We start from the raw sequence: 26770 nt of genomic DNA, 5'->3' as shown, positions 1-26770 counted from the left end.
TCTAAGCACATGAAAAGATGTTCAACATCATTAATCATTAGAGAACATCAGAATGGCTGAAATAAGAAATAGTGACAATGCAAATGCTGGCAAGGATTGCAGAAACCAGCTCACTCATGTATGGCTGATGGAATGTAAAATGCTATAGAACGTTTTACAGAACAGTTTTGACAGGTTTTTAAAGAAAACTTAACTTATAATGACCATAGAATCCAGCGGTTGCTCTTGCATTTATCTCAGAGAAAGGAAAACGTCTACTCATACAAAAGCCTGGGTGCCCATGTTTATAGTAGCTTTGCTTATATAACACCAAACTAGAAATAGCGTAATACTGGAGTGGCTTTCAGTGGGTGAACGGTTAAATGATCTGGACCATGGAACACTACTGAGCAATATAACTGAACAAAGTATTGATACCCAACCTGGATGAATCACCGGAGATTTGTGTATGGTTTCATTTGTATGATAATTTTGAAATGACAAAACTATAGAAATTGTCCACTAGTGGTTTCCAGGGTTTAAGAAGGAGGTGGGATAGGAGGGCTATAAAAAGACAATCTTAGGGACTCTTCTGGTGATGGAAATATTCTGTATCTTATCTCTACCCATGCCAATCTCTCAGTTTTGGTATTGGACTATAGCTTTGTAAGATGTTACCCTTGAGGGAAACAGGGTAAAAGATAGAGGGGATTTCTCTCTATTATTTCTGAGAAATGCATGCAAATACACAGTGGTGTCACGTCATAATATTTGATTAAAGAAAAAGACAGCCTTCTAATGGCTTCTAGATTAAAATTCAAAGCCTTTGCTTGGCCCTTTCCTACTTCCTTCATGTCCTGCTTGTCTTTCCTGGACATATCCCACTGCAGGCACAGTGGCCTCTTTGCTGTTCCTGGGCTCTTACCACAGCACCTTTGTTCTAGCTGTCCCCACAGCATGGAAAGTGCCTCTGTCCAGTTGCTCACTTTGTCCTGGTCTCTGCACAAATGTTACCTTAGCAGAGCGACTTTTCCCTTGAACACTGTCTCTAAAACAGGACCCCCTACCACAATCTATTCCCTTGCTTGGATTTATGTTTCTTCTCTCATTAGAAACGGGCTTCCCAGATAGCTCAGCTAGTAAAGAATCTACCTGCAATGCAGGAGACCCCAGTTTGAGTCCTGGCTTGGGAAGATCCCCTGGAGAAGGGATAGGCTACTCATTCCAGTATTCTTGGGCTTCCCTGGTGGTTCAGATGGTCAAGAATCCACCTGCAATGCAGGAAACCTGGGTTTGATCCCTGGGTTGGGAAGATCCCCTGGAGAAGGGAATGACTACCTACTCCAGTATTCTGGCTTGGAGAATTCCATGGACAGGGGAGCCTGGCAGGCTACGGTCCATGGAGTCTCAGAGTCAGACACGACTGAGCTACTTTCATTTTCTCATTAGAAATGGACTTGATGCTTTTAAAAATTCCAGAGTTTTTAGGATAGAAACCTCAAGTTCCCCATTTTACCTCCCCTTTCCTATGTTTTCTCCTGGGATTTGGAACATTTGATTTTCTAAATCAGATCAAACAAGCTGGTTCATTCTATTTGTTTTCCTTCTGCTGGTGGTTCTATAATGTTCTAGATGGAATTTAAGAGTTCTGTAGTAGTGGATGTTGTGTAGTCTGTCGGGCTCAGTTGAACACCATCCACTGGCATTTCCCCAAACAGCAAAAATGAAGAGTCAACCTCCTCACCCCAAGAAACTGCCTCTAAGTGACTTAGCTCTGATTCTCTTGTAGGCTTCTTAATCATCCACGGTGTCAAGACACACTTCAAGAGGATCCTTAGAAGTGTTGGACAAGCTTCACCACGCGTGGCAGGTATGTGTCTACACAACTGAGTGTGCAAGGAATGTAACTTGTTTTATTTTCTACAGTTAGATCTAAATTATATATTAACCCTTCGTCTGGCCACGTGGAAGTAATTTGAGGTTGCCTCCTAATTCTAGGTAAGATTTTGAAGGTGAGGGGTGACATATGTGTTCCTAGGCCATCATCTCTCCACGAGTCATGGTTGTCCTCTTATCCTTCATCAGCACTCATGAGCCACTGCTGAGGCACACCTTGATCTTCCTTTGAGGATCTTTTCCTTTCCTTCTCTTGGCTTCTTCCAGATACTCCCTGGATGCATGAGGGTGTGCTGCTGCTGAACCAGAAGAAAGTCTCTGGGGTGGCATAGAGCTCTGTGCTCCTTGCATGACACTGTGAAGCCCCTGGGCCTTGTTCTGTTGCTCCTGGTCATGCTACTCCAGTCAGTCCTTGGCAGACCTGCTCAGGTCCACCTGCGATATATCACTTAGTCATTTCAAAGATCCAGACCTCATCCAAAAAAGAAAACCCATTCCATCTGCCATTATTTTCTACCATCATATTTAGCAAAGATTGAGGGCAGGAGGAGAAGGGGGGCAACAGAGTATGAGATGGTTGGATGGCATCATTGACTCAATGGATATGAGTTTGAGCAAACTCTAAGAGATAGTGAAGGACAGGGAAGGCTGGCGTGCTGCTGTCCATGCAGTTGCAAAGAGATGGACATGACTTTGAGCAACTGAACAACACTGTTAAAATATTTTGAACAGCGCAACTTAGGAAATCAATCTAAACACAATTTACATTTTTTTTTTTCCTGTTGTTTCTTTAAAATGCACTGGGAAAAGGGAAGTGGATATTCTCTTGCCTTTGGATGAAATTTAGGCCTCAAGTAGGCTCCATACCTAGTAAGATTACTCCTAGATTAAAAAAATTTCTATCTACACTTTAAATCACAAACATTGTCTACATTCAGAAATTAGAGTGGTCTGATCTCAGGCTATAATAGTAGCTTGCAAGTTCATTTAATATCAAATCATCTCTCATCTCCTCTCTGAGGTCCATATTTGGATTGGGCTCTTGCAGAGGGAGAGGGTGTGCTGTTTTCTTTCTCTATCTGTCACCTCCTCCCCCATTTGCTGGCTGCTATCGCTAAATCCTAAGGGATTGAAACAAGGGAAAGAAAAGGAAATGAGTGGCTTAGCGATGTTTTTTATGTGAACAGGTACGATGTTAACCTGGCTGCAGCTTTCAGGGCCTGGCAGATGTTTAAAACTGAGAGTCATTTGGCTACTTTGGGGGGACTTTGGTGGCTCCCCTGCTGGCCCATTTGTCTTCAACTCTCCTGGCTTGGACAGGGATTCTCCTGTGGCTGTCCAATCCCTACTCACCTCCTGGTTTTCAGCTAGTCCAGCCCACATGAGCTCATGTTGAGTGTATAAAGAATACTTCCAGGCGGCCATCTTGGGCTTCAGGCTGGCTCTGCCACCCTTGGCCCACACCTGCATCACGAAAACACACATCTCGTGAACTTCCCAGGGCTGAAGGGTACTTCTCAAATTACTGAGCTGTTCCTTACCTCCTCCTTGTCCTCGAGATTCCCAAGGTGGGAGCCAGGCTGCAATATGTCAGGTTTCCTAAGCTCCAGGGGGCACATCCATGCTATCTAAACTGTTCTTTTGAGGCCTCCCTAAAGACCTGAGAGAGAAAATAGCCCCTTCTAGCCCACCTGCTTCAGTGAGGTGGGGCTTGTCACGGGGAAGCCGCTCAATCCAAGAACCATTCCATAATGCTTCTCCTCACCTCTCTTCTTTTGATCCTTTATGTTGTCTTGTTGGGTTTTAGAGCCATCCAACCTGTTCTTCCCAGTGTTAAAGAACTTGCCTGCCAATGCAGGAGACAAAAGAGATCTCAGAAGATCCCCTGGAGGAGTGGCAACCCGTTTCAGTGTTCTTGCCTGGGAAATCCCATGAACAGAGGAGCCTAGCAGTCCATAGGGTTGCAAAGAGTTGGACATGACTGAAATGACTTAGTACGCATGCAGCCAGTTCTTAGGACTTTAAAAAAAATTTTGGTTTTGGTCTAGCCCTTTTCTTTGGAATTTCATGCCTGTTCAATGAAGGTGCCTTAATTGAATCTCCTAGTTTAACATCTGATCATTTAAGCTCCACTAGGTGTGATCACTGACCTAGAGCCAGACATCCTGGAATGTGAAGTCAAGTGGGCCTTAGAAAGCATCAGTACGAACAAAGCTAGTGGAGGTGATGGAATTCCAGTTGAGCTGTTCCAGGTCCTGAAAGATGATGTTGTGAAAGTGCTGCACTCAATATGCCAGCAAGTTTGGAAAACTCAGCAGTGGCCACAGGACTGGAAAAGGTCAGTTTTCATTCCAATCCCTAAGAAAGGCAATGCCAAAGAATGCTCAAACTACTGCACAATTGCACTCATCTCACACGCTAGTAAGGTAATGCTCAAAATTCTCCAAGCCAGGCTTTAGCAATATGTGAACCGTGAACTTCCTGATGTTCAAGCGGGTTTTAGAAAAGGCAGAAGAACCAGAGATTAAATTGCCAACATCCGCTGGATCATAGAAAAAGCAAGAGAGTTCCAGAAAAACATCTATTTCTGCTTTATTGAGTATGCCAAAGCCTTTGACTGTGTGGATCACAATAAAGTGTGGAAAATTCTGAAAGAGATGGGAATACCAGACCACCTGATCTGCCTCTTGAGAAATCTGTATGCAGATCAGGAAGCAACAGTTAGAACTGGACATGGAACAACAGACTGGTTCCAAATAGGAAAAGGAGTTCGTCAAGGCTGTATATTGTCACCGTGTTTATTTAACTCATATGCAGAGTACATCATGAGAAATGCTGGACTGGAAGAAACACAAGCTGGAATCAAGATTGAAATATCAATAGCCTCAAATATGCAGATGACACCACCCTTATGGCAGAAAGTGAAGAGGAACTAAAAAGCCTCTTGATGAAGGTGTGAAAGTGGAAAGTGAAAAAGTTGGCTTAAAGCTCAACATTCAGAAAACAAAGATCATGGCATCTGGTCCCATCAGTTCATGGGAAATAGATGGGGAAACAGTGGAAACAGTGTCAGACTTTATTTTTCTGGGCTCCAAAATCACTACAGATGGTGACTGCAGCCATGAAATTAAAAGACACTTACTCCTTGGAAGGAAAGTTATGACCAACCTAGATAGCATATTGAAAAGCAGAGACATTACTTTGCTAACAAAGGTTCGTCTAGTCAAGGCTATGGTTTTTCCTGTGGTCATGTATGGATGTGAGAGTTGGACTGTGAAGAAGGCTGAGCACCAAAGAATTGATGCTTTTGAACTGTGGTGTTGGAAAAGACTCTTGAGAGTCCCTTGGACTGCAGGGAGATGCAACCAGTCCATTCTGAAGGAGATCAGCCGTAGGATTTCTTTGGAAGGAATGATGCTAAAGCTGAAACTCCAGTACTTTAGCCACCTCATGTGAAGAGTTGACTCATTGGAAAAGACTCTGATGCTGGGAGGGATTGGGGGCAGGAGGAGAAGGGGAAGACAGAGGATGAGATGGCTGGATGGCATCACTGACACGATGGACATGAGTCTGAGTGAACTCTGGGAGTTGGTGATAGACAGGGAGGCCTGGCGTGCTGCGATTCATAGGGTCGCAAAGAGTCGGACATGACTGAGCGACTGATCTGATCTGATCTGAGGAAGAGTAGGGGCTTCCCTGGTGGCTCAGTGGTAAAGACTCTACCTGCAATGCAGAAGACCCAGGTTCGATCACTGGGTCAGGAAGATCCCCTCCAGGAGGACATGCAAGCCACTCTAGTACTCTTGCCTAGAGAATCCCACGGACAGAGGAGCCTGGTGGGCTGCAGTCCGTATGGTCCCACAGAATTAGACACAACTGAAGCAACTAGGCAGCAGCAGGAAGAGTGAGAGTGGTGGGGGGGGGGTGGCGGGTAAAGGTTTAGCCACCCCAGTGGCAGCTTGCTTCGAGATTCACTAATATCTGTACATGGCTTGACTACCTTATCTTCCACTCAAAAGTATGTAAATATGATTTTAGCTCAGTAAATAGGGGGATCTCTTTTAAGTCTATTTTCAATGCATGAGAGTCATTCTAATTTCTCAGTCTTAGACTTTTGAAACTCAAAAATCAATAATTGACACTGCTATATCCCCCATGCTTCCCTCCTCTGCCAACAATTTTATTTTCTTTTTTTTAAAAAAACTTTTTATTAGAATATAGTTGCTTTACAATGCTGTGTTAGTTTCTGCTGTACAGCAGAGTAAATCAGCTGTACATATATATATATATCCCCTCCTTTTTAGATATCCTTCTCCTTTAGATCAAGATAGAGCATTGAGTAGAGTTTTATTGCTATACAGTAGGTTCTCATTAGTTTTCTATTTTATACATTGTGTGAAATAGTAGTGTGTGTGTGTGTGTGTGTGTGTATATATATATATATATATATATATATATATATATATGTCAATCTCAATCTCCCAGTTCTTGCCAATAATTTAGCAACTTGTCTGACTGAATGGAGAAAGAAGTAAGATTCAAGGAAATGAAATACCTCAAATGTTACATCCTGTGTGATAAAAAATATTGCCTACCCTTTTTTGAATATCTGTGTTGTGGGTTTAAATCCATATAATGGCACTGCATCCTTTATATTAAGGATTTAACATTTGAGGAAGCTAGCTGCTGTAGTTTAGTTTAGCTGTATAAAACCAGTTATATAGGATTGGGCTTCCCTGGTGGCTCAGTTGGTAAAGAATTTGCCTGCAATGCAGGAGACCTAGGTTCATTCCCTGGGTAGGGAATATCCCCTGGAGAAGGAAATGGCACCCACTATAGTATTCTTGCTTGGTAAATCCCATGGACAGAAGAGCCTGGCATGCTACAGTCCATGGGGTCATAAGAGTTGGGCACAACTTACTGACTAAATTAATTATTTGTACTTCTCTGGTGGCTCAGCTGGTAAAGAATCCACCTGCAATGCAAGAGACCTGGATTTGATCCCTGGGTTAGGAAGATCCTATATAGGATTAGGGCCCAGACTAATGACCTCATCTTTGCATAACTAATTATATATGCAATGACCTACTTTTAAATGTCACAGTGATACTAATTCTATACTAACTGATCCATAAAACAAAATCATAGGGAACACTTCCAAACTCATTCTATGATGCTAGCATTCAGTTCAGTTCAGTTCAGTGGCTCAGTCGTGTCTGACTCTTTGTGACCCCATGAATCGCAGCACGCCAGGCCTCCCTATCCATCACCAACTCCTGGAGTTCACTCAGACTCATGTCCATCGAGTCAGTGATGCCATCCAGCCATCTCATCCTCTGTCGTCCCCTTCTCCTCCTGCCCCCAATCCCTCCCAGCATCAGAGTCTTTTCCAATGAGTCAACTCTTCTCAAGAGGTGGCCAAAGTACCGGAGTTTCGGCTTTAGCATCATTCCTTCCAAAGAAATCCCAGGGCTGATCTCCTTCAGAATGGACTGGTTGGATCTCCTTGCAGTCCAAGGGACTCTCAAGAGTCTTCTCCAACACCACAGTTCAAAAGCATCAATTCTTCGGTGCTAGCTTTCTTCACAGTCCAACTCTCACATCCATACATGACCACTGGAAAAACCATAGCCTTGACTAGACAGACCTTTGTTGGCAAAGAGTTAGCCTAATATCAAAAGTAGGCAAAATATCTAGCAGTTGAATCCAGTATTGTATACAAAAAATATGCACCATGATCAAACAGGATTTATCCCAAATATGCAACTCTCATTCATCATTCAAAAATCAATTGCTACAATCTATCATATTAATAGCTAAAGAAAAAAAATCTAATCATGTATGGATGTGAGAGTTGGACTGTGAAGAAGGCTGAGCGCCGAAGAATTGATGCTTTTGAACTGTGGTGTTGGAGAAGACTCTTGAGAGTCCCTTGGACTGCAAGGAGATCCAACCAGTTCATTCTGAAGGAGATCAGCCCTGGGATTTCTTTGGAAGGAATGATGCTAAAGCTGAAACTCCAGTACTTTGGCCACCTGATTCGAAGAGTTGACTCATTGAAAAAGACTCTAATGCTGGGAGGGATTGGGGGCAGGAGGAGAAGGGGACGACAGAGGATGAGATGGCTGGATGGCATCACTGACTCCATGGACGTGAGTCTGGGTGAACTCCGGGAGTTGGTGATGGATAGGGAGGCCTGGCGTGCTGTGATTCATGGGGTCGCAAAGAGTCGGACACGACTGAGTGATTGAACTGAACTGAACATGATACTGTAATGGTGGAGACATGCCATTCTGTATTTGTCAAAGTACATAGAAGCGTGCAACACAAAAAAAGAACTCAAATGTAAACAATGGACTTTAGTTAATAATCATTTCAGTATTGGTTCATCAACTGTAAAAAAAAAAAAAAAGTATCATACCAGTGTAAGATGTTAATAACAGGGTAAACTGAGGGTGGGGAGAAGGGAGTATTTGAGAACTTTTTATGTTTTTTTTTTCAATTTTTTCGTAAACCTAAGACTGAGAAATAAAGTCTGTTAATGAGAAAAATAATAGTGTTTAAAAAAATAAAAAGAAAAAAAAAGGCAAACAAATGTCAGACTGAGATACCTGGAGTTAGGACTTTATCATGTGAATTTGGGGTGGAGGGGGACACCATTCAGCCCATAACACTAGGGTTCAAAGAGGTTCAATAACTTGAACGTCACATAGCCCTTGAAATGCCATTGTGGAGATTCCACGCCATGACATTGTGACTCTATAGCTGAGCTCTTTCTGCTGTACCACACTTCATCTCAGGTAACTCTTGCATGCAGTCCTCTGCAAAGAGGAGAATGCCAGTTTTCCTTTAAACAACCAATCAGATTGGCTGGGGCATGGATCCACCCAAAGAAGGAGCTCAGACTAAGACATAGGTCAAACTATCTCATGAACTTGTAATAACCTTACAGCTTACACAAAGGAGTAACTTTATACTTTATACCTTACACAAAGGAACAGGTTTGTGAAGAAGTTCAATCTAAAACTGTAATACTCTGGACTAGAAAATGAATTTGTACTTGAACTAGAGGTATAGATTGTGAAGAATTCACCTGGATCTGAAACTACTAAAAGGGTGTCAGTCTGAGTTTGGTGATGTTATTCCTGTGACCTGTGGTTTGCATTTTGTGTTCTTGACCTGTATTCATATCTACATATGCCACGTGTACGTGGTCTGTTTCATGTAGAGCATAGTTAAACAGTGTGTAATAAAGCAACATATTTAGATCATGCAAAAGAAAATGAATAAAATGTTTGCTCTGAAGTTCCTGCAGGCATTTACTGGATAATGATAATGATAGCTTTACTAAAATATATTCAGCTTCAATGAGGGTTATATTTAGGAAAATTATCAGATTGTTTTGGATATTTTCCTTATAAAAACAATTCTTTAGTGCATCTTATGTGGAAGATAGGAATTATAATAGTGATTCGGAAATGTGTCTTCATGAATATGAACATAATTTGAGTCTTGTAGTATTTAGAGCTGTTTTATTCCAGATGGCAAAACATTTTTATTATTCCTTTCCGTTAGTGCTTGAAATATATACCTATGGAAATAAGTCCATTTTAAGATTTTTCTTGCCAAAACTCTAATAGATGCTCACTTACTGAGAAATATGTGTACTGAGAAATATTTAAGAAAAATATGCTTTAATGAAGCTGCACTAATGATACTTATTTAGCTAATTGTTTATAGGAATCTAAACATTATTTCAAGTAAGGTAGACTGTTGGCCCTCTAAATAAGCCTGGCACAGGTGTGCAAAGAATTAAGAGAATTAGATACTAGATCTAATGAAAATCAGAAGAAACCTCTAATAAATATTTTATTTTAATTATTTTATTCTATATTTATATTTTATTTTTATTTATATTTTATTTATTTATTTTATTTTAAACAAATATAGCCAAATAGCAAAAATGTTTTAAAGTGGGGGTAAAAAATTACTAACAATACCAATAACCAAAAGCAATAATAGTAACCTTTTAGTATATTTGCTTCTTTTCCTTTTCTATTCATTTGTTCAGCTGAGGATTACTAAGTGCTTAATGCAGGCACTTGGGAAATAAAGATGGCTAGGCCAAGGGTTCCACCTTGAAGGAGACTGTAATTTATTAGGGAAAACAGACCATGATAAGTCCTTGTAATGCGTGCTAAGTACAAAGCTGGAGGAGAATGGGCCAAAGAAATTGCTTTCAACTCTAGTTTCAGATCTGTAAAGAATTTTAACAGAAAAAAAGAAGAAATCTTTTAGCCAGAAAAGAGAAGAAAATACATTACAGTTAGAGGCGGGAACATTTGCTAAGGTATGGTATGACTGAAATACCATCATAAGGAACTATAAATAATGCAGCATGTCTAGAAAATTAAGTTGGAGAAGTAGGTGGAGGTGATATCATGGAGTGCTTTGTACTAATTATCCTTTTGGCAAGAAGGATTTACAAATGGGGCAGGAATATGTTTAGAACTGCATTTTAGAAAAATTGATTATCAGCAATATGATGGGATGGATGGCTTAGAAATTGCAAGCTTCAAGAACTAAGTGTTTGGTAAGGGGTCAGATATACCAAAAAGCTTAAAAAAAAAGAAAAAAACAAAAAACAAAAAACACCACCTGGCTTGCAAGGACCTCTAGCAGTTTTAGTGGAGACTCCAAAATGTATTCTTGTGGTCCTGTGTTTTCATAAAATTTGCCAAAAGTATGAGCTTTTAGCTTCAGCTGATGACGAGCACTTCTGTTTCTATATTACTACCCCTCTGTTAAACCTCTCTCATAGAAGCATTGGTGACACACCTTTTGCATTTACAGATTTACCTTCTTTTTCTTTAACGGTCCCCAAATTGTATAAGCTTAGATCTCATTTTCCAGATCTAGTCCCAAGATGATACTGCAGGAATCCAGAAGAGGATAGCAAGTTCTTACACCAACATAGTAGCTGTAGAAGATGAAGTAGAAAAGATGTGGAAGACTAAGGGGGGAAATTATTGGCTCCTAGTGTGCAGGAAAGAATAGGGCCAAGATTTCTCCCTGCTATAACTTGATGGATAGTCGGGCTATTGATAAGAAAAAAATGGTAACATCATGTCACAGTTGCAAGTAATGGTTTATTGAACATCTTTATGTATGTTTTCATATTTTTGGATTCACAAAAGTTTATTTACTATATCAAATTGTGTAAGTATTTTAATGCATTTTGTTATCTGTTACTAGATAGACTTTCCAGATAGACTGTGCCATCCAACACTGCTATAGCTAATACAGAAATGGATTTTTTGGTCTTCACTTCCACTAACATTGGACATTATAATTTTATTTTTTTTAACTAAATTATAGGGTAAAATCAGTGCTTCTTTTTCATTTTACTATGAAGATGAGATAAATGTGATCTGTAATTGTGAACTCTCCATAGAAGTCTACTTTTCAGGGGTAGTTATTGTGGTCTTTTCCTGGTAATGATTTAGGAGCATTAGGAGGTAGTTGGGAGGGTCAGGAAGATCCCATCGAGGAGAAAATGCCAACCCATTCCAGTATTCTTGCCTAAAAATACCCATGCTTAGAGTAGCCTAGCAGGCCATAGTCCAAAGGGTCATAAAGAGTGGGACGTGACTGAGCAACTAAGCACACACACAGGAGATAGTTGTAAGTCTTTTATAAGAGTAGTTATAATACGTGCTGCGATTCATGGGGCCGCAAAGAGTCGGACACGACTGAGCAACTGAACTGAACTGAACTGATACTATGCACTCTAAATGCATGCATACATACCTATGTTATAAGAGCTGGAATAGGTGAGGCTAAAACAGTTTTGTAGATTAGATTGTTTTAGATAGACTAAGTATCCGCAAACCTTTTCTTATAAGGACCAGATAGTAAATATTCTAGATTTTGTAGGCTAGCAGGTGAAATTGAGGATATTATGTAACTACATTAAGAGCAGGAAAAATTTTTTCCAAAAATATTTTATTGACATAGTTCAAAATACAATGATTGGGTAAATTTTTACTATAGAAGTCTAATAATGGGAAAAACTGTATTTGTTTTTGAGAGCAGAGGCATTGCACCTAGTCGCAGTTTAGTGGTAATGTTCTCTATCATCAAATTGATTATAAATGTTCTTTCATTAAACCATTCTTATTTCAAAGTTAGTGAGCTTGATTTGGATCATAGGCCATACTCCTGGTTTAGACAATGACATTGTGTCATTTTTCAGTTCAGTTGAGTTCAGTCACTCAGTCGTGTCCGACTCTTTGCGACCTCATGAATCACAGCACGCCAGGCCTCCCTGTCCATCACCAACTCCCGGAGTTCACTCAGACTCACGTCCATCGAGTCAGTGATGCCATCCAGCCATCTCATCCTCTGTCATCCCCTTTTCCTCCTGCCCCCAATCCCTCCCAGCATCAGAGTCTTTAGGCTTTGTTAAAATATTTTGTCTGATAATAAGTTTCATGTCTGTTGCATATGTTATTTGAACCTCTGGAAATTTACAACTTACAAAAACTCATCAAAATGCACGCACGTGTGTGTGTGTGTGTGTGTGTGTGTGTGTGTGTGTTACATGTGAATGGGTTGGCTGTTTTTTTCTTTATAGCCAATGGAAGTTAGGATATATCTGGGTAGCCATACTATTGCAATGAAGCATTTTATCTATTTAGATTAAGATACCAGAGAAGTGAAACAGGAAACTAGACTTGGGAGGTACAAATTTTGTCTGTTGGTATATGTATTGGAATGACTTTGAATGTTCCCTGTTGTTGACTTTGAGTTGACTATAATTGATACTGTTCATTAACATCTGCTTCTTCTAACCTTTGAGCGTTTGTGCTTTGGTTTTAGCTTTGCTATTGTTCAGCAACTTTCTAAAAATGTCTTAATTCTTCTACCCTCCCTTAAAAACTTCATGTCTTGAAATATTTTTTTTGTAATTCACATTTCATGTGCTAAGAATTTGGTCTGTTGGTATATGTATTGAAATGACTTTGAATGTTCCCTGTTGTTGACTTTGAGTTGAATATAGTTGGTTCTGTTCAGTAAGTTCTGCTGCTTCTAACCTTTGAGAGTTTGTGCTTTGGTTTTAGCTTTACTATTACTCAGCAACTTTCTAAAAAAGTCTTAATTCTTCTACCCTCCCTCAAAAACTTGATGTCTTGAAATATTTTTTTTTATAATTCACATTTCATTTGCTAAGAATTTTATGGCAGGGCCACCCAGTTCCTATGGTTTCAAGAAAGTAGAGGAGGAGGAAGGAAGAAAAGAAACAAACTAGAAAGACATGGAAGTTTGAAAAGCTAATAAGCCGATCATTTCACCCACTTTAAAGATTGGGGCATCCATCTCAAAAGTTTCAAATGGAATTTGGTTCTTAAATCTAAGATCAATTTTCCCTTAAACTCTTAATGAATAGTTTGAGGAGTCTGTGAAACTTTAGTAAGTTTAGTTGCTTTAATGAACATGCTGAGTTATGCATTGGATTTAAGAATTGATCATTGGACTCCAAGTTTATGTTTTATCTTTTTAGTCAATATGAGTGTGCAGAATTAGTATCTTTCTAATGCATATTCAAAGATAATTCAAATGAATGAACTCACTATGAAAACCTTATATTAAAAAGATAGAAAGCTTTTTTAATATTATGAGTACATAGAATGTTTTGATTTAATATTTTGTTTAATAGAAAAATATGCTGTAACTGTTTATATAACACACATAAGGTATTTGCAGTTTTTAGAGATAATGTGTTATAAGATTGCAATTTGTATATTTCTGAGAGTCAGCAGAGGAGAAAATTCTATCAAAATTAAATTTTGGAATTGCTTTCTTCTCTTATTTAATTCCATAGGCTCTTTGGAAAACAGAGTTCCAAATGTGCATTTCCTCAGTTTTCCTGCCAGTGGCTAGCTCAGCATGCTCTTCTCAACAGCTATCTTGTTTTTTAGCAGCTGAAATATGTGGCAATTAAAAAAATTTTTTTTGTTTAATGCCACATTTTGTTTATACTTTAGATGCAGAAGGTCTTTGTTTTTTTAGAAAATTGGTACTAACAGTTTTATAATTCCAAAAACAAAATTTGCTCCAAATACCATTCTCTTGTATTTTTTTTTTGAATTCTTCAATTACTGTTAATTACCAATTGGACTCTATGTCTTAAAATAAGATTCCTTGAATAGATATTTATAATTATAATTATTGACAAATCTGATATTTATTATTTTAAAAATTTGTTCAATCAGAAAAGAACTAAATTATTTCACTAGAGGGAAAACTAAGCTTCAGGGCCCTTTATTCCTGTGAGTTCTTTCCCAGGCTTGGAGATGCTGTATAGGCCATGTATTCAAAGAACCATATATTTTGTAAAATTTGCAATCTAAGCTATTTTCACTGCAATCGTTTATGACCAGTGCCTTCACTTTAACCTCCTCCCATTCCTTTTCTGTTTTGTGAAGGCATTGGAGAGATAACGGCTTTATTTTGGTGGTGGTGTTAGTCACTCAGTCGTGTCCAACTCTTTGCAACCCCATGGACTGTAGCCTGCCAGGCTAATCTGTCCATGGAATTTTCTAGGCAAGAATCCTGGAGTGGGTTGCCATTTCCTTCTCCAAGGTGGTGGTAGTGGGGGTCTACCAAAGGGGGATCAAGCTGGTGATACAGTGATTTTAAATTAAATGGGACATAGTTATGTTACTCTTCCATGTATAGTGACACTATTGATGATGTTCCACTTTGCCAATTTGCTGGAGCCATGTGACACACAAGTAAGGAAACAGAGGCCATATTATCCTATGGACACGTTCTACAGCCCTGACATCTATTGTAACTAGATTTGAAACCTACAGAGCCAGAAGCTACCCTATGGAGAACCTTTCTTTTTACTAGATGTATAATGTTATAAACAGTTTGGATTTTGGTTTGTTTTAATGCTTAGTCACAATAGAAGTTCTCTCCTGTTAGGAATTTAATGACTAATGCAGTTCATAGTATTGTTAATGCACTGTGTAATTTTTATTTTTTGATGAATATTGCATAAGTAAAATTTCTCAAATATCTGCGTTTTTAGGGTACACACTTATAGCAGTAATATAGGCAGCAAGCATCTTGCATTGTGCGGTTGCATGTTTTCTGAATCACAATTATGAATAGTTAAAAATACAATTTAAAGGACTACCCTCGGGGTACAGTGGTTAAGACTCTGTGCTTCCAATACAAGGGGTGCAGGTTCAATCCTGGTCAGGGGACTAAGATCCCACATGCTGCTCAGCAAATAAGTAAATAAATAAAAGCAAATTCAATAAGAATTTAAAGATACAATTTAAGTAAGCACACTAGATAAAAGAATGGATTATCTTTCCATTTTCTCTATAGAAAGTAATATTTACAAAGAGGCAATCAGAGTATGCAGCTAACAACTGTGGGAGAGAAAAGCATTAGAGAAATACAGTCAGGGAGTTAATTAATATGAGTATTATGTGTTTTCTCCCCAGATTTTGTGATGTTTGTGATACATCTCAGCGTTTTCAAGTACTAATTTGTTAGGATTTTTCCATTGTAACTAAATATTCACTTTCATGTTAAACATTTCAATTTGTTTTCTCTTTCTAAAATCACATAAGCTTTCAGGCTCCAGAAAACCTGGATCTACAGAATAATTATTAAATATTTAGATACCATGAAGTTTCAAGTTACTGTTAGCCCAGCACGGAGCCTAGTGTGTATTTGTCCTTCACTGTGTTTTGGAGTTGAGTCAGATTCCATAGTAGCAATTAGTTATTTCTGTTCACTGATGACTGGCACTTCATATGAACATAAAGTAATATCAGTAAGTTGTAGCTAGGAAGAATTTCTATTCTCCCAGGATCTTGAAATGATGGTCATTCACTTTACAAAGCATTTTCTTATGGGTGAAAAACTTAACCAGAGACTTGACATATGAAAATGATATTTACTGTATCATTTCCCTCAACCACCTTTTCTGATTTAAGTTGTCCAGAAAAGGAAGGATGGAGGAGGAGGAAGGAGAAGGTGTAGGGACAGGAAGAGAGAGAGGGAGGGAAGGAGAGATGAGGAAAGGGAGAAAAAGAGAAAGCTGATGTTTTTGGTTGGGCTGAATTATTCTGTAATGGTGGGAGAGTCTCTAAACAGATGCCTTAAATTCTAAAAAATGGCCAGGACATAATCAGCACTCCCAGGAAAGTAGCAAAGTATTATTAAGACTCTCTATTCACAAGTCTTTCCAAATAGTACATTTCAAACAATAATTTATGTAGCTAGGGCATTGGTTCGGAGAAGGCAATGGCACCCCACTCCAGTACTCTTGCCTGGAAAATCCCATGGGCGGAGGAGCCTGGTAGACTGCAGTCCATGGGGTCGCTAAGAGTCAGACACGACTGAGCGACTTCCCTTTCACTTTTCACTTTCATGCAGTGGAGAAGGAAATGGCAACCCACTCCAGTGTTCTTGCCTGGAGAATCTCAGGGATGGGGGAGCCTGGTGGGCTGCCGTCTATGGGGTCGCACAGAGTCGGACACAACTGAAGTGACTTAGCAGCAGCAGCAGCAGCAGCAGGGCATTGGTTTGGGGATGATGCTGGGGTCTACCTGTGTTTTCAACAGCTCCTTGTCTCGGGGCAGTACTTAACATGTTCCCAGGACTTAAAGCCCAACATCTTCTCTTGGTAAACACATTATTTCATTTTAACAGTTTAGCTGACTCAAAAAAAGAAAGCCTGGTGTCCTAAGCATCTCAGTGCTCACGCATTTCCCAGTGTAACTGGAAATTTACACTCTGTGCACATACATCCCCCTTTGAAAGCTTTCATTTGGGGCATCCAAATGGACAGGAGTTCATCACGATGCGTCCAGGGGTGACTGTGCCTACCTATTGCACTTGATTACTTCTAGGTGTGTTGATGGATGACCTAAAATGTGTTAGCTGGAGAGTGTGTGAGTGAGTCGGGGGCTGCTATGTGCCAGCACCGACAGGGTTAACCAGACTTGCCAGCATGAACAATGGAAACCGGGCAGCTCTAAATGAAATGAGCTGAATATTTCATTCAGCCACTCAGCTGCCTGCTCCAATTGCCTCCTTTACTAAAATAAGAGCTTAATCTAAAGTGACAACAACATCAGTTTCTGTGTGCTCCAGTCACACTGAACATGACTTCCTTAACATAAACACTATTTACATGGACCGTCTGGATAGCGCAGGGAGTCAGGAGCGTGCCCAGCTAAGACACAGGGTACAATGAAGGACGAGAAGCAGGCAGCTGAGAATTAACATCCGCAAATGAAAGCCTGACCCTCAGAGGGCATGTCCCTGATACATTTTAAAATGAGAGAGCGTTGCACCAGTAACCTTAGCCTTTGTAAAGACTATGCCATTTAAAATAAAATAGCACCTTTTCAGTTTAGACACTTAACCAAATGCATTATGTCTGACCCATTTTCCAACTTACGTGACACGAGAGGATGGATCCCTTGCTTGCAATTATTAGAATCTTTCAAACAATTGCAACCAATAATCTCCCTCTCTAGACTCCTTCTCATAGCAGCCTATACTTGTTTGAGATAAAGAGGGCATTTCGTTTGGTGAGGTCAGGCCAGACACAGACGGCAGGGGAGTGGGAGAGAGATGTGGCCTTTGAACTGAAGGTTTGATGTCAGTGCTACTGGTACCCAGGAAATGCCTGTTTGAAAGAGTGTTTCAGCTTGCGAGTTCTAGAAGATTAGAAGCAGGAGGGTGACAAGGTACCAGCCTGTCAGGGTCCGCAAAATAACACAAGTTACTTCTTTCCAGCGCCCCAGAATAGGGAATGAGGGAGTAGCAGTCCTGAATACACATTATTGACAGTTTATTTCCATAAAGAGGATGCTATAGTGTTATTTCACATGCTAGGCACCCTCTGGGGCTTTTAAGGGTCACAAAATGTAGAAATGTTTCACTTTAATCCTATTAGGATTATTGACAGTTAATGAAGTTCAGTGGTTTATCCAGCAGCTTCACAGATAAGGAAAGTAAGACCCAGAGAACTTGCTCATACACTTGAAGTCACACAGAAAAGTCAGAGTGCAAAAGGGAAAGAATTAATTTTTTTTTTTTTTTTTGCTAATCATTTCTACTTCCTTTGAGTCATTATTAATGCTCTCATCTCTAAAATGACTATTTAAAAATTTCCCTTGATTAAGCCTGCTAGAAGACTGATACCAGATACTTACTTGTGGCTTCTGGGTTCCAAAGACCTGAGGCTGCTGACGAGATGGTAGTAGCTCTTTTTTTAAAAATGGCAAAACCAATACAATATTGTAAAATTAAAAAATAAAATAAAATAAAAATAAATAAAATAAAATTCTAAAAATAAAAACACCCTCCAGTTATTGGAACTTCCCTGGGGATCCAGTGGTTGACTCTTCGCTTGGAAGACTGCACTTCCAATGCAGGAATTATGGGTTTGATCCCTGGTTAGGGATCTAAGATCCCACATGCTACTCAATGTGGGACCCCTCGCCCTCAAAAAAAAAAATCCAGTTCTGTGTTATCTGTTTTCATCCTCCAGTCTCTGTGCCCGAGTGAATATCCATGTAGTCTCCACCCCTGTAGTGGTACATTTTAGATAAAGCTCTTATTTATGGAAGAAGAAAGGGCCTGATCATTTAAAAACAAGTTTCATTTTAAGGAAAGGTACAGCGAGTGACGGGAAGAAAAGTGGGAGGATCATCAGTATCTAGTTGGCCTTAGTAGAATACTCATTAATCAACAAGCATTTATTGAGAATCCGTGAGATCATCAAGCTTTATTTTAGAGGAGAAAAGATTGTTTCTGACCTCTGGAAGCCCACTATCTAGTGAAAATGTCCATTATAATTTGGAAAAAAAATACTTTAGACTTCTATAGAAAGCCAGTAAGAGTTCATGATGGTGGAAAAATAAAAATGCTATTTTTGCTGTTTGCCGTAATGCACATTTACTGTGTTTACATAGTCATTTTTAACTTCAGGGAAATGGGAACAAGAGGACACCCTCATACCTTCATGGACATTGATCAGCTCTTATAGGTACTTACTATGCCAGATGTGTCCACAAAAGAAGTACACGTTTTCTCAAGTCTGATCGGGTTATTGCCATTTGTATAAATGTCAATTGTACAGCTTGGTGAATGCCTTAATAAAGTAGGTATGGCAACCCACTTTTGCCAAAGAAATTGACGTAGACAAAAGAGCCAATATCCGCTGGATCATTGAAAAAGCAAGAGAGTTCCAGAAAAAACGTCTATTTCTGCTTTATCGACTATTCCAAAGCTTTTGACTGTTTGGATCACAATAAACTGTGGAAAATTCTGAAAGAGAGGGGAATACCAGACCACCTGACCTGCCTCTTGAGAAACCTGTATGCAGATCAGGAAGCAACAGTTAGAACTGGACATGAAACAACAGACTGGTTCCAAATAGGAAAAGGAGTATGTCAAGGCTGTATATTGTCACCCTGCTTATTTAACTTATATGCAGAGTACATCACGAGAAACGCTGGACTGGAAGAAGCACAAGCTGGAATCAAGATTGCTGGGAGAAATATCAATAACCTCAGATATGCAGATGACACCACCCTTATGGCAGAAAGTGAAGAGGAACTCAAAAGCCTCTTGATGAAAATGAAAGAGGAGAGTGAAAAAGTTAGCTTAAAGCTCAACATTCAGAAAACGAAGATCATGGCATCTGGTCCCATCACTTCATGGGAAATAGATGGGGAAACAGTGGAAACAGTGGCTGACTTTATATTTTGGGCTCCAAAATCACTGCAGATGGTGATTGCAGCCATGAAATTAAAAGACGCTTACTTCTTGGAAGGAAAGTTATGACCAACCTAGATAGCATATTCAAAAGCAGAGGAATCGCTTTGTCAACACAGGTCCGTCTAGTCAAGGCTATAGTTTTTCCAGTGGTCATGTATGGATGTGAGAGTTGGACTGTGAAGAAGGCTGAGCGCCGAAGAATTGATGCTTTTGAACTGTGGTGTTGGAGAAGACTCTTGAGAGTCCCTTGGACTGCAAGGAGATCCAACCAGTCCATCCTAAAGGAGACCAGTCCTGGGTGTTTATTGGAAGGACTGATGCTGAGGCTGAAACTCCAGTACTTTGGCCACCTCGTGCAAAGAGTTGACTCATTGGAAAAGACTCTGATGCTTGTAGGGATTGGGGGCAGGAGGAGAGGGGGATGACAGAGGACTGGCAACCTACCAGGTTCCTCTGTCCATAGGATTCTCAAGGCAAGAATACTAGAGTGAGTTTCCATTTCCTTCTCCAGAGAATCTTCCTGACCCAGGAATCGAACCCAGGTCTCCTGCATTGCAGGCAGATTCTTTACTGACTGAGTTACATGGGAGGAGGGAGGTGCCTACACAAATAAGGCTTGGGAGGCAGCCTCTGTGCAGATTATTGAAATCAGTAGAGTTTAGCAACAGTGAGTGGGAAGCTGATATGTACCTGGCATTCTCTGTCCTGTGTCTTGGGTTCACTCAGCTGTAGGAAGAGTCGTGATGACCTTCTTTTTTTCTTTCTCAGGTGAGAACAGGCTTGTCTTCTCTCGACAGACATTTCTCTGGTGTTTCTACCCTTTTTTGTCACTTAGTGTGAAGGGGTATGGTTTGCCAGAAGAGTTGCAGGGTTTCCCTGGTTGTAAGTGATAAAACACACTTTGAAGAATTTCAGGACTCTAATGAGAAAATGCTTGGGCATAGATTCAGGCAGTCTGCTGTCTTCCATTTTCTTCCAGTTGCTGCTGCTAAGTCACTTCAGTCATGTCCGACTCTGTGTGACCCCATAGGCGGCAGCCCACCGGGCTCCCCTGTCCCTGGGATTCTCCAGGCAAGAACACTGGAGTAGATTGCCATTTCCTTCTCCACTGCATGAAAGTGAAAAGTGAAAGTGAAGTCGCTCAGTCGTGTCCAACTCTTCGAGACCCCATGGACTGCAGCCCACCAGGCTCCTCCGCCCATGGGATTTTCCAGGCAAGAGTACTGGAGTGGGGTGCCATTTCTTCCAGTTACCTTTCCCCTAATGAATTAATGGTGGTCAGAGTCTCAGTTCTGAAATGCTATTGTGTATCATTAACTAAGCCACTCATAGTTTTATGTTTTCCCAGTGCAGGATGTTTTAAGAATATTTTGCTATCCTTAACTTCATGTAAGTGCATGGAAAACATTGCCTGTAAAATTAATCATAAAAGCCCTTTCTTTCCTCCTTTGCTATTTTCATTTGAAACTTTTAGGGTAAGATGTATTTGTTGCATTTGGGTTTCCCAGGTGGTTTAGTAGGTGGAGAATCTGCCTGCAGTGTAGGAGTTGCAGGGGATGTGGCCTCAGTCCTTGGGTCAGGAAGATCCCCTGGAGGAGGTCATGGCAGCCCAGTCCTGTATTCTTGCCTGGAAAATTCCATAAACAGAGGATCCTAGTGGACTGTAGTACATGGGGTCGCTGAGTCGGACAAGACTGAACTTGTGCGCGTATCTTGTGTTTGGTCTTATCACTTCTTCTTTGAAGATGAGGCACAAAGTTTCTCTTATGCTACAATAGAAGACAGTATAATGTCATATTTTTTTTTTAAAGAGAAGATTTTTGCCATTTTAGAATATAATCTCTACACTGAATGAAAATGATCATGTTTTCATGAAAACGATCATGTTTTAAAGCATTGTCCAGGTACAAGATTATGGATGTCACAAGTTTCTTTTTAATTACTTAATGTCTTTATTGTAAGTTTTACATTTACTTACTAGCACAAGAATGAACTTTTCACATCTCATCATGTAAACATCTAGCTATTGGGGGAGGGGCAGGGGCAAGTAGTAGATTCAGTAGGGGGACTCTCAAGCTGTTTATCCTCCAAGCCCTTGACACACTGTCTCCTATAATATTGGGTTGTCTTTCTGTTATCTCCTACCCTGCTTGGCCAATGAATGCGTCCCATCGGCCAGACCACAACCCCAAAAGTCAGCATCGTGATTCTGCAGCAGCTGTTGCCGCAGAAGGTAAATGCCGTGCAGATATTGATGAGCTTGCTAATTTGTTTGGTAGACAGAATTTAGAATGGGGAACAGGATTTGTCTGCTAGCTGTCATCATCCGTCAGCCCCAGGCTGCCCCAGGCAATGGGTTTGCTTTTTGCCAGCTTCTAATTTTGCTTTATTTTTCCTTAGCTTCAATCTACTTTATTCATTTATTATAATTGGGAGAGTGGTGGCTGAGATAGGGGAAAAAAATACTTATGGACCACATTCGAGATTGAAGGCTCTCGTGTGCTGCGGTTCCCTGATATCGGCGGCTTTAGACCAGACCTGTTGGTCTCTTGATTGATGGAGTTTGTGAACGAGGACTGTGCTCTCACGTGGGTATCCTGTAGCATAGTGTGATGGGAAGATTTACCAAAACTGCTCTGAGCCCTGCCTGTTTCTCTTGGTTTCTACCAAGATCAGAATTTATATTATTAGATTTGTTCCTTGGGGATTCTTATTCAATTTATTTAAAAAATGTGTTTTGGGGGCTCACTAGGTGTTGGTTATTATTACAGGCAGCTGATTGTGGACTGGTGAACAAGATAGAAAAAGCCCTGCTTCGAAAGTACTTAGATTCTAAAGGTGGAGATAGAAATAAACAAATAAATGTACAATACTTCAAGGCAGTGATAAACTGAATGAAGGAAATACAGTAGAGTAGAGAGTAGGACTGAAGGTGTTATTGTAGATAAAGAGAGCAGACAGAGTTCTCTGAGGAGATGACACAAGACCTGAGGGATGAGAAGTCATGTAAGGACATGTGGGGAGACTTTAGGGAGAGGAAATGGCAAAAGTAAGGTCCCAGAAGAGACACTGAGCTTGTTAATTTCTGGGAACAGCAAAAAACCTAGTGTAGTTAAGCAGGTGGTGGATGGTGAGGGTGGGAGGGAACGTTAGGGAGATGGAGTTGGAGAGGAAGGCAGGGGCAGGTTACTTAAATTTTTCTTATTGAAGGATAATTGTTTTACAGTGTTGTGTTACTTTCTGCTGTACAGTGAACTGAATCACCTATAGGTATACATATATCCCCTCCCTGGGGGCCCTCCCTCCCCCACCATTCCACCCCGCTAGGTCATCACAGAACACTGAGCTGAGCTCCCGGTGCTTTACAGCAGCTTCCCGCAAGCTAGCTATTTTACACAGGATAGTGAGGATATGTCGGTGCTACTGTCCCAGTTTGTCTAACTCCTCTTCCCACCACGTCTACATGTCCGTTCTCCATGTCTGCATCACTGTTCCTGCCCTGCCGATAGGTTCATCTGTACCATTTTTCTAGATTCCACATATATGCATTAATATATGATATTTGTTTTTCTCCTTCTGATTTACTTCGCAACAGTCTTTAGGTCTATCCACATTTCTACAAATGACCCAGTTCTGTCACGTTTTACGGCTGAGGAATATCCCATTGCTTTTATGTACCACATCTTTATCCATTCACCTGTCAATGGACATTTTATTCTAAATGTGATGAGAAGCTGGTGTGAGGCAGTGGCTTGGTCAGATGTGCAGTTTTGAAAGTCTGCTTTGGCTGTTGGGTGGAGAGTAGATGAAGAAGGACAAAAATGGAAGTAGAGAGGTCACTGGGGAAATCATTTTGGCAGTTCAGTTAGATGTGCTCCTGATTTGGACTAGAGACACAGTAGTAGAGTTAATGAGAAGCAACCAAAAGGCATAGATTTCATATACTATGAATAGTCCTAGCTGAAGGTTTGGATGTTGGTTCTTGGGGGTACAGAAAGGAGAACAATCCAGGCTGATACATATTTAGATTTTTTAATCTCAAATTGTCAGAGTGCCCATAATTATACCTATTGGGGAAGGAGGTATACGATGATGGGAGTGGTTACTATTTAGATATTGTTTTAAAAAACCCACTTTTGGTAAAATTTGACACAGAAGACAAGAAGACAAGATGTTTAGAAGACTCAAGATGAATAAATGTTAGCCTGAATTTAAAATGAAAGAAAAGCTTATATTTTTAAAATGTTATGTTTTAAGGATTGCAGTAAAATCTTAGATTGTGTTATAATGTAGATCATTTCTGAACATAGAAGGAAAACAGTGTTCACAAGAAGCCAGTATGGCTTCTCTAAGAGCCAACTGTACAAAATTACCTTAATGTTTTCTTTTAATAGACCTACCCTATTGTCAGTTATCATCTTTTATAAAATGTAGTTTCATAATATCTTGTAAAATTTTGAGAGATTAGAAAGGAAATTAGTTTTCTTGACAGAGTGGTAATATGAATGAGCAGTTGAAGAACCATATGTAAAAGATATAGATTAGTATATAGTTATCAACCTAAAGAGAGCTCTATAGTCAGGTGCAACTCATTGTATTTGTTGGCATATCCTCTTTTATTATTTTCATTAAGAGCTTAGATGAAGTAAGAAAGAGAGGAAACTAATACTTTGATTGCCTTTTCTAGCAAAGAAATATTTGGCATGTTAGCCCATCTTATCTCATTTGCTGCTGTGAAGCAAATGACTCAGAAGTCAGTGATAAGCTTGATGTTGGCTAAAACTTAAAGTGATGAAATTTAATAGTGTTAAAGTAATTCTCCATTTAATTTTTAAATCTCTCTGAATAGATAGTACATTATCAAGATAATCTGGTTGATTTATATTTCGTATAAGCCAATGGTAGGACTTAATTGCTCAAACAAGAGGTATTGTCATCTTTAACAGCATTGATAGAAGGAATATAGTGTCCATAGCAATGAGATAATCACCTGGTAAAATGTATACTGGTCAGTTCATATATGTCACTTATAGTTGAAATAATTTGAAGGACATTGATAATTTAATGTCTAAAGCTAGTGAGTTAGGGGGATAAATAATCTGGAAACAGAGTTCATATAAAGAGGAGTTGTTTAGCTTGAAGAAAAAACTTTAAGAGGATTCAAAACAACGTTCAAAAATATGGAAAATGATTAGCCTTTGAGTCATTCAGGGTCTGGCAGGAAACATGGTGGACTTAAATGATTTGAGGAGAATTTAATAAAGGTAGTCGTTATAAGGATATAAATAACATTTTAAAAAAACCAAGACCACAGTAAGATACCACTTAACATGCACTAAGACAGCTACAATATAAAATACAGATATAATCACAAGTGTTGGTGAGGATATGAAGAAACTAGAAGCCATATATATCACTGATGGCGATGTTACGTGGGTAATTGCTTGAAGGAGTCTAGGCAGTTCCTCAGAAGGTTGAGTTGCCGTATAATCCAGCAACTCCAATCTGAGGTTAATTCAAGAGGAGTAAAAACATGCACACAGAAATGTATACACCAAGTTCATGGCAGAGGTATTCACAATAGCCAAAAGTGGGGACAACAGACAACCCAAATATCTACCAACTAACGAATGGACAGGTAAAACGAGTTTTCTTCATACAATGGGATATTATTTGGCAACAAGAAGAGATGAAGTATTCATACATGCTTCAACATGAATGAACTTTGGAAACATTATGCTCAGTGAATTAGAAGCCAGTCACAAGAGAACGTATATTGTATGCTTCCACTTATATGAAATGTTCAGATAGCCAAATCTATAAAAACAGAAGGGAGACTTAGTGACGACCTTAGGGCTGAAGGATTGGGAAGAAAGAGGGGAGGCATGATTGCTAATGAGTGCGGAGCTTGTTTTAGAGTGATGAAAATGTTGCCCCATTGATTGTGGTGCTGGTTGAACAGCTTTACAAACATACTAAAGACCATTGACCTGTACACTTAAAATGGGTGGATCGTATGCTATATGTAGAATATCCAATAAAGTTGTTAATAAAAAGAACAGACAAGGGTTGATATTCTGGGGGTAATAATTGCAGGGTTGATGCCATCTCTGGGCCTGAGGGGATCAGCAGAGGGGAGCAGGTTGGAGAGGCCCACCTGACTGGATACACCTCCAGACTGTGACCATTACCTGTAAGGAGAGAGCTGCAGAAAGACATATCCTGACCTCACTCATCTTATTCTCTATCTCCTGCTCATGACTCTTATTTTCAAAACCCAACCAGAAGCTTGGGAACAAAGAAGTCTCTTGATGTGATTTCGTTGAAATCAGTATCCCTGGGCACAGAGCTGGGTGCATCTTGGTGTGTAAAACATAAGATATTCTGTGTAGCTGGAGAACTGAGACCAGGAAAGGAAGGTTAAAATTGGATGTGTTTCCTGAAAATTAAGTAAATTTTGATCTCTGGCTGTAGAGTTGGCCCGAATCCGAGATGATGATAGTGACATAGCAAAGAGGACTCCCAATTTTAAGAGAAGGATTAAATTAATTACCTCTGAAGATTCCCTTGCAATTCCAAGTTTCTGTCTTTAACCACTGGCATTTTGGCACTGATTGTATTATCATTTGGCAGCTGTGATCTTGGAAGTTTAAGGTTTGGGCATTGACTAAAAGAACAAAGAGTAGGTGCCTTTTGATGAGGAAGAGAAAGCAAAGGGATAGTGTAAATATGGACTGTGTACTTGAGTTCAATCTCACTGAACAAATAAATTGGACTATAATGTGGTCAGAGACAGTCTGGGGAAAGAAGTGGCAGAAGAACAAGAAAGAAGCTTGTCCTCAAAGAAGATTGTAGGATTTGGAGAAATAAACTTTGCCTACTTAATTTCACTGAGGATGTATATTATATATTAGCCCTGCTATTTGTTTTTAGTTTAAAATGCCAGTATAAAGATTGACCTTTAATAGTCTTTCTAAGAAAATTAGAGTCGGCTTTCATGATGCACGAAAGATGTCAAAGAAGCGTGTGTGTCTTCTCCCCTGTGTGTTTCACCAGGACCCTTTCTGGATTT

The 26770-nt window shown here is 39.8% G+C and overlaps 1 protein-coding gene across 12 annotated transcripts in view; it reads left to right on the top strand.

Moving 5' to 3' along the window:
* Positions 1-26770, top strand: part of SOX5 (SRY-box transcription factor 5) — a 1162090-nt gene that overhangs the window by 163684 nt on the left and 971636 nt on the right. For all 12 annotated transcript variants that reach the window (XR_008711737.1, XR_008711736.1, XR_008711735.1 and 9 more), the window contains exon 2: positions 1769-1849. The gene's annotated coding sequence lies outside the window, so the exon portion shown is untranslated. The remainder of the gene's footprint in view (positions 1-1768; positions 1850-26770) is intronic.

Source organism: Bubalus kerabau, chromosome 1, assembly GCF_029407905.1.
Source record: "Bubalus kerabau isolate K-KA32 ecotype Philippines breed swamp buffalo chromosome 1, PCC_UOA_SB_1v2, whole genome shotgun sequence".
NCBI lineage: Eukaryota > Metazoa > Chordata > Mammalia > Artiodactyla > Bovidae > Bubalus > Bubalus kerabau.
The sequence above is the reverse complement of the archived record's forward strand: the minus strand, read 5'-3'. Positions and strand labels throughout refer to the sequence as shown.